Source organism: Macrobrachium nipponense, chromosome 2 (genome assembly GCF_015104395.2).
Source record: "Macrobrachium nipponense isolate FS-2020 chromosome 2, ASM1510439v2, whole genome shotgun sequence".
Taxonomy (NCBI): Eukaryota; Metazoa; Arthropoda; class Malacostraca; order Decapoda; family Palaemonidae; genus Macrobrachium; species Macrobrachium nipponense.
Window position 1 is genome coordinate 113,605,052 of NC_087201.1, and position 14,066 is coordinate 113,619,117.

Genomic DNA, 14,066 nt, shown 5'->3' on the forward strand with positions numbered 1-14,066 from the left:
GAAAAATACTACGAATGCGCGAATTTTCCGCGAATAATTCGGGGAAACGTTCCCGAGAGAAATCCGCGAACACGGGGGGGCCCACTGTAGTCATTAAAAAGACCGACAAGCCAAACGAGGTTTTATGCAACCCTGTAAAGAAAAAACAAAGGTATGAATTTGCAAAATTAATAAACTTACAAAACCTGATATCAAACAGGAGGGGTGGCAAAGGAACAAGGATGCAGCTCACAAAGGCATCAAAATTAACAAAATATCATCAATACGATGGAAAATTTACAAGACGGAAAGCCACGAAAACCATCGCCAAACACATTTTCAACCCAAGAGCTTCAAAGCTCTCACATACTTATATAATTAAGAGCTACACTGCTCTAATCCGGATTCCATATAACTTCATTGGCCATAATTAATTTACACACCAAGTTGTTTCACTTTGTTTCCCATCACTCATTGTAACAATGTTCAGCGAACAATAGTCCCGTCTATATCACAGTGACACACTAGATCACCACAAAAGTGTCCTACCCAATACATACACTAACACTGACAATACAGAGAAAACCAACACAGTTTTCCCCTGCGCAATCCCAACACACAAAATTTATGCCTGAAAACCAAGAATGCCCGGATTAGTAGCTGTCCGCTAACAACGTAATTTCTCTGTTTAATATCCTAATCACCAAATTAATCACCTCACCGTATTATACCATGGGCCAATGACCAACAAATACCAACACCATTGTATACCACACCTTTCAGTAACAATTTTTACGATATTACCCATTTGTATCCTATAACACTCATTCCATAATGCATTATAAGCACTTCACCAACCTTCATTATAATAAACATTGCCACAAAATATAAACACCGAGTAGCACCTTCTATCTTCACCTATAGCCTTAATATTAAACTATTCTTAATTTTATAACCCTAGGCATTTACAGAACTCCTGTAAAGGAAAATTATAATTAATACATATTCGTTATACACTCATCTAATCTTTACAACACAAACCTAAGCACCTACCTCAACAGTACAAACACCGTAACTAGAACGATACAGATACTACCTTAATATCCACATAGCCCTCTGCAAGAATCCTTCCCTACTCAACGCTGCGAGAGAGAGCATCGGCCACAACGTTGTCTTTTCCCGGGACACGAGTGAATTGTAGATTCCACTCCTGCAACATGAGGCTTCAACTCATCAGACGTTGATTTTTATTTTTGTATCTGTTGATGAAGGTCAAAGGGTTATGGTCAGTCATAATCTTTATGGGAGTTCCTGTGGTCCTATGGAAGAAAGGTAGATGGAAAAATTATTAATAGCCAGAATGAGTGCGAGTGTCTCCTTTTCGACCGTCAAATATTTTCGTTGAGCGGAATTCAATTTCTTCAAAAAGAACACGACCGGGTGAGAAACGCCTTGCTCGTCGTTCTGTAATAAACCGCTCCGACACCGACATCACTTACGTCAGTGGCAAGCGAAAAAGGCAGGTCGAAATCCAGAGCCCTCAGAACGGGGAAACTAAGAAGCACACCTTTTAACCTCTTCATTACCGAAAGTTTGTTTGGAGGTAGGTGGGTACCACCATTCAAGTCTACTACACCGCACCGGGTGCATAAAGGTGGTACGCATAGTACCACCAAAACTCCTCTTTTCAGATAGGGACTTCCAATCATTCTGTAATTTCAGTTTGAAGAGTTTGGAGCAAAATAAACAGTATGACACGATGCCAGACGTATGATGAACCCAAAAAAATATTATTACTGCTTATAGTAGTGTGTAGGTGACAGATGAACTGCGTCTCAACAACAAAAAATCACAAAAAACCAGACAAGCGTAACATGTAATAACTTCTACCCAACGTCAAAAAAAAACCAGTTGTATCATCATTTACTGTATTTATTTATTTATTCACTTATTACATTTTACAAATAAAAGATATGAACACCAGATAAATGAAGGTAGAAATAAAGCCTTATAGTAACTTTATATATAAAAAACCAAACCAGAGAAAAAGCGAAAAAGCGATTTTTTCCGAGGACAAGAAACTTGAAAAATTAGTTTAGATACCCCTGATGCCCCTAAAGTTGTTTTCTGTGATGAAACTAATCTTAGAAAACGTAGAAAATGACATTGACCAATTTTTGAAAGATATACTATAAAATTTGCGATTTCCATATTTATTGGCGGTGCTTTCGCTTTAGTTTTTGCTCTTTTTTTTTTTTTTTTTTGTTATTACGTGCTTATTTACTGTTCTATTTTGATAATACTTTATGTGCATGTTCCAGGTGCGATATACCAACATTCTCTAAGACCGAATTTCTATTCAAGACCGTAGTTTTCTCACCGTCCACCAGTGTCCCTTGTACAAGGGACACTGAGTTTCACATTTTTTTTCATAAAATCATTTATTTTCCCTGTAGGATGATAAAACTAACAGAGAATATGCGTTATTATAGTGCTAATAATACTGATTATTTCATTAGCCTGTCTTGATTAGTGATTTTTGGCAAATATTTTACGATCGGCACCCTCCAAACTGGAGTCACTACCGAGAGATTCAGTTCGGCAGCGAACGCAATGTTTACATTCTGCTCACCAACCCGGTAAAGAAGGGGTTAAGCACTCAAATGCTCTTTGCGTTTTAGGAGACCAATTAAAAGGAACAGTTTTCTTCAACAAATCAGTGTGCGGATTAGCGATGTCAGAAAAATTCCTTACAAATTTACGATGATAACTCTCAAGACAGTTTTCCTTCTGGCTTTGGCATATTCCAAGAGGGTAGGAGAACTCCACGGTCTGAGCTATGAGGTGAAGCACACCAGAGGTTGGGGGTCAATGTCCTTCGAATTTGTCCCGGAATTCATGGGCAAGACCCAAAATCCCTCGGTGCATGATGACAGGTTCACTTCGTTTTCCATTCCATCACTGACTGACTTTGTGGGTGGTGATGCTCAAGAGCTTTTGTTGTGCCCTGTCCGGGCCCTGCCTTGCTATCATAAAAGGACTCGGCACCTTAGACCAGGTTACTGCAGACTTTATTAGCACAGGCTGTACAAAGAAAGAGGTGTATAAGAGTACTATCTCTTTTTGGATACGGGAACCCATCAGACAGGCATACTTGACACTTGATCCCACCAACACGTCTATGCAGGCTAGAGCACATGACGTTAGAGGTATTGGTCCCTCTCTGGCTTTCAAAAAGAACTTGGCTGTACATAGTGTTGAGCGCTGATACTTGGTTACGCCAGTCCATGTTCACCTCCTCCTATCTTGAGGATGTTGCCCACAGATCTACGGACACATTTTCCTGGGTCCTGTGGTGGCTGCCCAACAAGTTGTGTAACTCATAGTTGCCCTTAACAGAGCAACTTTGTATCATACCTAAGATGATTGTGTGGATGAGAGAATGAGGGAGTTGGCTGTGTGGATGAGAGAATGAGGGAGTTGGCTGGTCTCCTTCTTTCTCTTGTACCTGTTCCTCTTACCACCTCTCGTCACTCTCGGGTGACCGGCCTTCACCTTGGCTGGCGCGACGCTCTGACCTTCTACATGCCCATGCACGCTCACATGCTCAGGCACGGTTTCACACTCGAAACCCCCCCATTGGCCCATCTCCCTCAGTTAGGCCCTCGCTTTCTGTGTCGTCATCGACAACAAAACTAGACTGCGACAACTCCTCCTCCTCCTCCCCTCCTCCATCCTCCTCCTCCTCCTCCTCCTCCTCCTCCTCCTCCTCCTCCTCCTCCTCCTCCTCCTCCTCCTCATAAGCACTAAAACGAACTGAACTAAAACTCACTTTCAGCCTGTGACCCTCGTATGGACATTGGGGGCAAATATTCATCATCACTAACATCAGGAATGATGTTCACTAGATGACCAACCGCCATCAAAATGAGGACTTGCAACATGCTCCTGATCAAGCTCTAACAAGTAATCGTCAATGTCCATTGGTTCGAGGCCTCCCAAATGCCTACGAATGCCCCTCAGGACACCCCGATGCTTCCTAGGGGTTAGAAAAGGCACACGAGACACACAATGCGGTGCTTGAACACTTTTGGCCACACGAGGCCGCATGGAACGGCATTGAGGAGCGAGGTCATCTTGGGTGCTTGGTCCCTCGCCAGCATCCAAGTCCAAAATACGTCTCACGTGATCCCTCCCAAGGGGTAAAACGCACCTTTCGCGCTCCATTCGACATTCAGACATCTCTACGTACGTCTTGTACCACCACAAATACTCAAACTTACAAAAGTTCGTGAAAACACGATTGCGGCAAAAGATCGCTCTCGGACGACGCATCGCTGATGCTTGCTGGTGCGAGAAGAAACCATTTTGCGCATGCGCACCCGAGTAATACTTGTAAACAAAACAACAGCTTGATCCGTGACCTTCCAGCATCCCTCAAGGCATGTGATTCAAAAGTTTTCGCCTAGTAGGCCTATAACTACAGTGGTACCTTGAGATACGAAAGGCTCAACTTACGGAAAAACTCGAGATACGAAAGCTAATACGAAAAATTTTACGGCTCTACATACAAAAATTGCTCAGGATACGAAAGGTTGTTGCTGTAAAGTCCGAGATTCGCCCAGACCACTGATAGCAATTTTAAAACTCGCGCGCCGCCAACTGAGTAGACTCACCACCATCCTCCTGCACTCCCATTGGTTCCTGATGCTAGTCACCACCATGAGATCCTTCTCTCCTATTGGTCAGCATCCTTCCCATCATGCATCTACTACGTAGCAGCGTGCCTCGGCCACTCGTCCCGGCATCGTTATCGTATACACGCGGCATTCATTCGTTCTAACAATTTCATTTATTAACGTAAATTCATTAGTGATTTCGTTGCAGTATACGTACTTTATCGTGTTGTGTGAGAACTTTACTCTACTTATATGTAAATTATGTACAGTATATACGTAGTCATGGGTCCCAAGATAGTTGAAATTCACGGAAAGAAGAGGATGCTCTCTTTGGAGACGAAGATGGAGATTATCAAGAAGTATGAAGCTGGTATGCGATTGAGTGTGATCGCCAAGGAATACAGCCGAAATCCGTCGACAATAGGCACCATCCTTAAGCAGAAGGATGTCATCAAATCAGCTACACCTTCCAAGGGCGTCACTATTTTGTTCCAGCAAGAGGAGCCACGTGCATGACGAGATGGAAAGGCTTCTTCTTGTCTGAATAAAAGACAAAGAAATCGCTGGCGATACGATAACGGACACGGCAATCTGCCACAAGGCCAGCGCTATTTTCAGCGATTTGATTGCCCAGGCCGAAGACGACGGAGGAGAAGGGACATCAACGCCAACCCCAGAGTTCAAGGCTTCACATGGGTGGTTTGAAAAATTCTGTAAACGGACTGGCATCCATTCGGTGGTGTGGCATGGGGAGGCTGCCAACTCGGACACGAAAGTGGCCGAAGCCTTTAAAAAGACGTTTGACGAGATGATGACTAAGGAAGGCTACAGTTCTCAGCAAGTCTTCAACTGTGATGAGACTGGCTTTTTTTGGGGAAAAAGTGCCTCTTCGGACGTACATCACGGAGGAAGAGAAGAAGCTACCCGGGCATAAGCCTATAAAAGACAGGCTTACGCTTGCACTTAGTTCAAACGCCAGTGGGGATTGCAAGGTGAAGCCCCTACTGGTCTATCATTCCGAGACTCCTCGAGCCTTCAAGGCCCACAAAGTACTTAAGAAGCTTCCAGTGATGTGGAGGCATACTGGGCCAAGTGCTCAGCCTAGTAAGGTTAGAGCACAAACTGCCAAGACAGATATTAAAAACATTCCATATAATAAACTGGATATCTCCCTCAAACCTCCCTCTACTCCTCCTTTTGTATTGTCTCAGGCAGAATCTCGGCCTGATTTAATGGAATTGGAGGGGAAAAAAAATTTAAAAAAAAAAAAACAAATTGAAGAGAGTAAGAACACCCTCATCCTCTCCTTCATTAACTCCAACAAAAGATAAAACCAAAATCAACGAGCAAGCTGGCGAAGAAAAACATTCATCATCCAAAGCTTACAAGCAGAGCTTCCCATCCACTAAACTGTCAAAAATGACCTTGAATAGAGGACTACATTCCAAAACATAGACACCTCTTCAATTTTACAATGGAATTGTCAGGGACTTTGTGCAAAATATGAGGAACTTAGTCTTACTCTATGAATATTCCCCTATTGCTGTATGTTTACAAGAAACAATGCTTGATGTCCACACACCTTGCCTAAGAGATTATATATCATATAGAACACAATATAAATTGGAAGTGGGAAGACGTGGAGGTTGCCTTATATTTGGACTGCTGTTGCAGTCCAAATTCACTTAAGACAAAAATACACACACTGTTCCCTTTATCTTCCACCAAACAATTCCATCACTCGACCATTTCTTCTCATGGGAGACTTAAATGGCAGACATCCTTTATGCGGAGATTTGACATCAAATCAAAAAGGGAATATTATAGCTTCCATAATAGAAAAAGAAGATTTAGGACTTTTAAATACTTGAGAACCCACTCATTATCATATCCAGACAGGTACAGTCTCATGCTTAGACCTTACAATATCTAGTTCCAATTGCACGATGGATTTCAGATGAAAGACGAATGATGACTGGCAAAGCAGTGACCATGCTCCCATAATAATAAATTCCGATGATGACCCGCCAGTTCAAAGATCTCCACGGTGGAATATTGAAAAAGTAGATTGGAACAAAGAGTTAAGCAAAATAGAAAGTGATGCAAATGACTTCCCAACAGCAGATGATGCAATAGATTTATTAACTGGGACATTCCATACAGCAGGTATACATTCTATACCAAAAACTACAGGTCTTTTTAGGCAGCACCCTGTCCCGTGGTGGTCCGAAGAGCTCACACTGTTACACCGAGTCACAGGAACATCACTTACGCGTTATCGCAGACACCGAATCATAGCAAATATGATAATATATAAACAGAATAGAGCCTGTTTTCGAAAGGCAATGAAAACTGCTAGAAGGCAGTCATGGGCATCATTTGTATCCTCCATTAACCGCTGAAGACCTATCTGCAGTATATGGAAGAAAATAAAAAAAGATTGCCGGGAAATTTACTCCCAATCCTCTCCCGGTACTTAGAGTTAATAACGACCTCATCGTCAACACAAAAGACGCAAGTGATAAACTTGCCCATCATTTTGCTCAAGTTTTAAAAAAATCTAACAGTTCCCCTGGATATCAATACAGAAGAGAAGAACAACTGCCATTATACTTTTCCACAGATAGGGTTGAGCCATATAATATACCCTTTACAGAAAACGAATTTTATGCTGCCCTAGCCAGCAGCACTAACACTGCCCCTGGTCCGGATGAAATTCCCTATGAAATGTTTAGGCATATTTCAAAAAATACAAAACTTTATAATAAGTATAATTAATAGATTATGGCATGAAAGTAGCTACCCAACCATATGGGAATTGGCTTTTGTTTTACCTTTTGTTAAACCAGGTAAAGAGCCTTTTTCAGTAGCTAGCTATCGACCAATAGCACTGACTTGCTGTTTATGCAAGCTAATGGAAAAAATGGTGAATACAAGATTTGTCTGGTATTTGGAACATAATAATATCTTTTCCTCCAAGCAGCACCATATAACTATTTTTTTTTATATTGAGAAAGCTTATGATGCTGCTTGGAGGCATGACATTCTTAAGATAATTCATAATTCTGGTCTACGAGGAAAATTGTTCCTATTCATTAAAGCATTCTTGAAATGTAGATATTTTCCAAGTTAAAGTGGGCAGCACATTATCAGATAGAAGATGCCAAGAAGAGGGTGTCCCACAAGGGAGTGTGCTTAGTGTCACATTTTTTGCGTTGGCAATAAATGGTGTCGCGTCTGTTATACCCAAGGATGTATTGAGTGCCCTATTTGCAGACAATCTTTCAATATCTGTTGCTGCATCACAAATGTCTGTTGCAGAAAGAAAATTACAGTTGACAATAAATAAGATAGTAAACTGGGCAGAACAGCAGGAATTTAAAATATCAGCTAGTAAGACTACTGTTGTGCATTTTTGCCACATTCGGGAAGTACACCCTGACCCAGACCTTTATCTGTATGACCACAGAATACCCTGTGTCGAAGAGGTACGCTTCTTAGGCCTCATATTTGAGAGAAAACTCAATTGGCTTCTCCATCTGAAACATATTAAAACCAAATACCTTGAAGCTTTAAGTATTTTGAAAGTATTATCTAATACTAACTGGGGTGCAGTCAGGCAGACAATTATAAAACTGCACAAATTGCTTATTATTTCAAAGTTACTTTATGGATGTGAAATATATTTTTTGCAACATCTAATCATCTTGCTATCTTAGATTCAGTACATCATACTGATATACACTTGGTAATGGGTGCCTTCCTATCTTCTCCCATCTTGTGTTTATTAACCCTCTTACGCCGGAGCGGTAAATAAAAAATTGTCTCCCGTGTGCCGGAGGGGTTTCGGAGTGAGCGCGGAAGCGGAAATTTTTTTTTTTTTTTAAATCACAACGCGCTTAGTTTTCAAGATTAAGAGTTCATTTTTGGCTCCTTTTTTTGTCATTGCCTGAAGTTTAGTATGCAACCATCAGAAATGAAAAAAATTATCATTATCATATATAAATAATGCGATATATGATAATGCAAAAACAAAATTTCATATATAATTGTATTCAAATCGCGCTGTGCGCAAAACGGTTAAAGGTAACAAGTTACTAAATTGTGATCATTTTGGTATATAGCATTGTAAAACGATAAAAGCAACACAGAAAATATCACAAAATAATGCATGAATTTGTAACGCGCGGACGTAAACAAATATTTTTTTCAAAAATTCACCCTAAATCTAAATATTGTCCTAGAGACTTCCAATTTCTTTCAAAATGAAGACAAATGATTGAATATTACTATACTGTAAGAGTATTAGCTTACAATTCCAGTTTTCGACCATATCTGACGAGTTAAAGTTGACCGAATGTCAAATTTTTTTATATATATATATTTTTTTTATGCAATTATTTCAGAAATAAGAAAAGCACAACTTTCAAATATTTTTTTCGTTTTATTTTCTACATAAATTGCGCACATTTCATATATAAAACTCTATGAAATGCCTAATATGAAACGGAGCAAATATTCCGAGAATGGGACGTACACATTTCAGAGATTTGTGGTGGAGAATCCGCGCGTGGAGGGAAGGAAAGTTTTTTTTTTTTTTGTTTTTTTTTTTTAATTCACCATAAATTTAAATATTGTGCTAGAGACTCGAATTTGTTTGAAGATGAAGATAAATGACTGAATATTACTAAACTGTAAGAGTTTTAGCTTACAATTGCGTTTTTCGACCATTTCGGTAGAGTCAAAGTTGACTGAACGTGATTTTTTTCTATTTATCGTGATTTATATGCAAATATTTTAAAAATGAAAAAACGCTACAACCTTCAATTATCTTTTGTTGTATTCTACATGAAATTGCGCACATTTTCATATATAAAAACTATGAAATGCCTAATATGAAACGGAGCAAATATTCCGAGAATGGGACGTACATATTTCGGAGATTTGTGCAGAGAGAATCCGCGCGCGGAGGGAAGAAAGATTTTTTCTTTTTTTTTTTTAAATTCACCATAAAAACTAAATATTTTCCTAGAGACTTCAAATTGTTCAAGATGAAGATAAATGACTGAATATACTAGACTGTAAGAGTTTTAGCTTACAATTGCTGTTTTTTGACAATTTCGGTAGAGTCAAAGTTGACCGACACGTGGTTTTTTTCTATTTATCGTGATTTATATGCAAATATTTCAAAAAGTGAGAAAAGCCTAAACAAACCTTCAATTATTTTTTGTTGTATTCTACATGAAATTGCGCACATTTTCATATATAAAACTTTATATAACGGCTTGAATATTACTAGTAATATAAGCGTTTTAGCTTACAATTGGTCTTTTTTGACCATTTCCCGGTAGAGTCAAAGTTGACCGAAGGTTGAAATTTTGGCACTTATCGTTATTTATATGAAAATATCTCAAAACTGATAAAAGCTACAATCATGAGTATTTTTTTGTTGTGTTTTTACATAAAAATGCGCACATTTCATATATAAAACTTTATGTAACGGCCTAATTTAAATGGTAAAAAAAATTGTCAAAGTGACGAAATAATTTCCGAGATGTGTCACAGATACTTTTTAGTACGGCAAAAAGAAATTCGCGCTTGCGCGCCTGCGTAACAATTGTAAACAAAACAACACCTTGATCCGTGAACTCCCAGCATCCCCCAAGGCGCGTGATTCAAGAGTTTTCGGCTGGTAGGCCTAAAAGTATTTTTCCGCGAATTTTTAAAAAAAACTTTTGTATGTCGACGTAAAATACGTCCAGTCGGCACCCGAGAGACAAAAAATGTCGACATAAAATACGTCCAGTCGGCGTTTAAGGGTTAATATACTGTGCTAAACTATTAAGGATTTTTATCATAGTATGCGTTTTTTAAAAGCGCCGTTAACTTGGAGCGTCGGAAGCGTCAGCGTCGTAACCTCGGAACAAGCGTCGTAATCCAGGACGGATTTTTCCATTGAATATTTAAGAAAAAGCGTCGTAACTTCGGAACGTCGTAAGCCGGAACCTTTGTAACCCGGGGACCGCCTGTATTGGCTTAGGGTTCAGAGAATCCCCAACTCTGAAGCCTTTGAAGCAGCAAATAAAAATTCTTTCAACAACTTTTATGAAAATCATCCAAGGTTTCCTAAGCCTTTTAGTTTTACGAGTAAAAAAGGTCTTGGAAACAATGAATATGTTAAGAAATCTTGTATGTCCAGTTACTTTAACAACTACCCCAGCATGGAAATTACCTGTAATTAAATTTTGTAAATAACTTTAAAGGTGTTAAGAGAGAGAAATCAGATACAGAAATCAGAGCATTATTTTTAGAACATACTGTAGACCACTCAGGCTCTAACTTTGTTTTTACCGATGGCTCCAAAACTGATGATGGGGTTAGATATGGAGTTTTTAGTGATGATTTTAGCTGTAGAGGAGCACTACCCATCCTAGCATCCAACTTCACAGGAGAACTTTATGGAATTTTAACAGCATTGGAACATATTGCAGCCCCCCAGAGTTCTACTAATATTACCATTTTTTTGTGATTCCAAAAGTGTATTACAGGCACTTGAAATTTTTAATACTGATCATCCAATTACATTGAAAATCTCACAGTGGGTATTTTTACATCAACATAGAGGGATTACTATATCGTTTTGCTGGGTCCCAGCGCACATAAATATATATGGAAATGAAAAAGCAGACCAACTAGCTAAATCAGCAGCAACCAATATGATACCAAGACCAATTGCTGTATCATATAGAGACTTTTTTCCTCATGTATCAAAGTTCATTGCAAAATTGTGGGAACAGCAATGGAACTAAGTAGGACCAAATAAAATGAAAGAGTTTGCCACACATACACACCCTTGGAAATATGAATCTATGCCTAGGAAATGGGAAGTAACGATATGCCGCCTCCGTATAGGACATACAAGATTGACTCATGGGTATCTCATGAGCGGTGAATACCAACCTTACTGTGATGAGTGCCTCGCCCCGATGACTATTAAGCATTTGCTAGTTGAATGTCCTAGTCATTAGGAACTGAGAGACCAACACATTAAAGACAAAAGAGATAGAGATGGTCATTATAGTTTGTCAAAGATATTGGGTGAAGAAGGGCAGTATGATTACGAGTGTGTTATTGAGTTTTTAGGTATTTCACTTTTGTTTATGTGTGAAGCTTTTAGCTTTGGTTTTTCAACATGTATATGCGGAAACGTGAGTAAATGTATTTATTGCCTGTTTGTGGTCCCAGTTCCTGGCCTTTGGCCTTGACTGTATATTTTATTCAATCCTTCGGGCCAGCCCTATGAGAGTCAGCTTGGTGGCCTGGTTAAACTATTTTTATAATAATAATAATAATTTAGCTTTTGTGTTGTTTAGTGTTTATGTAGTGGCTTTGCGCTACTGTAGTGCAATAACTGATGTGGAATTTTAAGAGTTTTTTATGATTGTGCATGTATTTTCCCTAAATTGGTTGCCCAAATGGATTCGTTTGGCGTCAATGATCCTGGTAGTCAAGGCGCCAGATAATTATTAATTATTCATTCATTCATTTGCTTGATGGTCTGGAAGAACCACATGTCTGCAGATATAACAGAACCTATTAGGCTGGTTTTTACACTTCCGATCCATTTTTATATATATCTAGACCTGAAAAGATAAATAAAAATAATTATCAAAGGTTACCTACGGCCATAAATGCTTGGATAATTGTGATATTTTGGAAAAATATGCTAGAATAGAAATAAACTATATCTTAGAAACTAGACCTGACCCGGAAAATGAACTGTAATTTTAAATTTAGCATCCAAAAAGGGTCCTAAAGCAGTTGGAAAACCCTTGGCCTGGGGGGGGAACTTTGAAAAAGCAGGCCAGTGTTATCATTATTATATACTAGCAAACTTACCCATCTACGATGGGTGATAAAATATGGGTGCAGAAATGAAAAATTTATATGTACTATTTGTTCAGCAATATCAAAATAAGGGTGATTACACGAATAGTCTCTCTCTCTCTCTCTCTCTCTCTCTCTCTCTCTCTCGTAATCTAATTCAAGGGACGATCACTGAACGCAGAGAAATTCTTATTCATTGTTGTTTCCCCTCTTTTGATGATATTCTCTCTCTCTCTCTCTCAAAGTAAGTGAAGGGACGATCAGTGAATGTAAAGAAGTTTGTATTCATTATTGTTTACCCTCTTTTAATGATTCTCTCTCTCTCTCTCTCTCTCTCTCTCTCTCTCTCTCTCTCTCTCTCTCTCTCTCTCTCTCTCTCTCTTGTCGGTGACTTTCATTTAACGTAACAGGGATCTTGATTGGTTCGTTTCTTTGTCAATTACTTTGCACGGTGATATGAATAATAAAGTATCTTTCTTTTCATTCTGTTACTGCAAAGACGCAACTTGTATGTCAGTGCGTTATGGCTACTGATCCTGTGTGTTCCAAAAAAGAGTAGAAAGTAGGAACTTGTCAGTTTCCTTTTTATTATGTCCATTGGCAGGATCGAAATTCCGAAGCAACATTACTGGGCAGTACTTCTTCAACGCTATTTTGTGCACTGGCAGTCCCGATGGATTTAAGGTTTTCAAAAATTCTTCCGGATATCGATGATAATTTTCATCTTCTATTGTGTCCGAGCTGAAATATTCGCGACTTTCTCCAGGGAAGTTGTACAGAAATTATGTATGAAAAATCGTAAAGTAACTAAGTCTACGGGAATAACCAGCCTCGTTTCATGGCCAGAAACAGCTCCGTTTCAGGGAATCCCTTCTCACCCCACCCCCTATATCTTTGTTTTACCAGACCACTGAGCTGATTAACAGCTTTCCTAGGGCTGGCTTGAAGATTAGATATGTTTTACGTGGCTAGGAACCATTTGGTTTTGTAGCAACAGGACCTACAGCTTATTATGGGATCCGAACCACATTATATAGAAAAATTAATTTCTATCACCGGAAATAAATTCCTCTCATTCCGTGTTGGCTGATCGGAGAATTGAACTTCGGACCACCAGACTGGTAAGCAAGCACAAAAACCACTTGTCCAACGATGAACTCTTACACTTACACAAAACCTCAGTCTTTACATATTGGATTAACTTTCAGCACACATTTCCCCTCTGGAAATACTTAGTGCCTCAAGGCCTGCATTTCAGTATCCTGGAACCTCTTAGCTCCATTTCTTGGATTGTCATTACACACTTCTTGCCTCAAGGCATCAACCAGAAGGCAGTCGCTTATGTTTCAAGAGGTTACGTTGGCCAGAGGATGATGATGAAGATCAGGCAATCATTATGAAAAAAGGAATAGGTTTCTATATTATATTGATTTCTCCTGAAAATGAGGAGTAATAGACACAGTTTCTGGAGATAAAGATATTTTTCATCAACCTAGGCTTCCATCAACTGTGAAGTTAAGA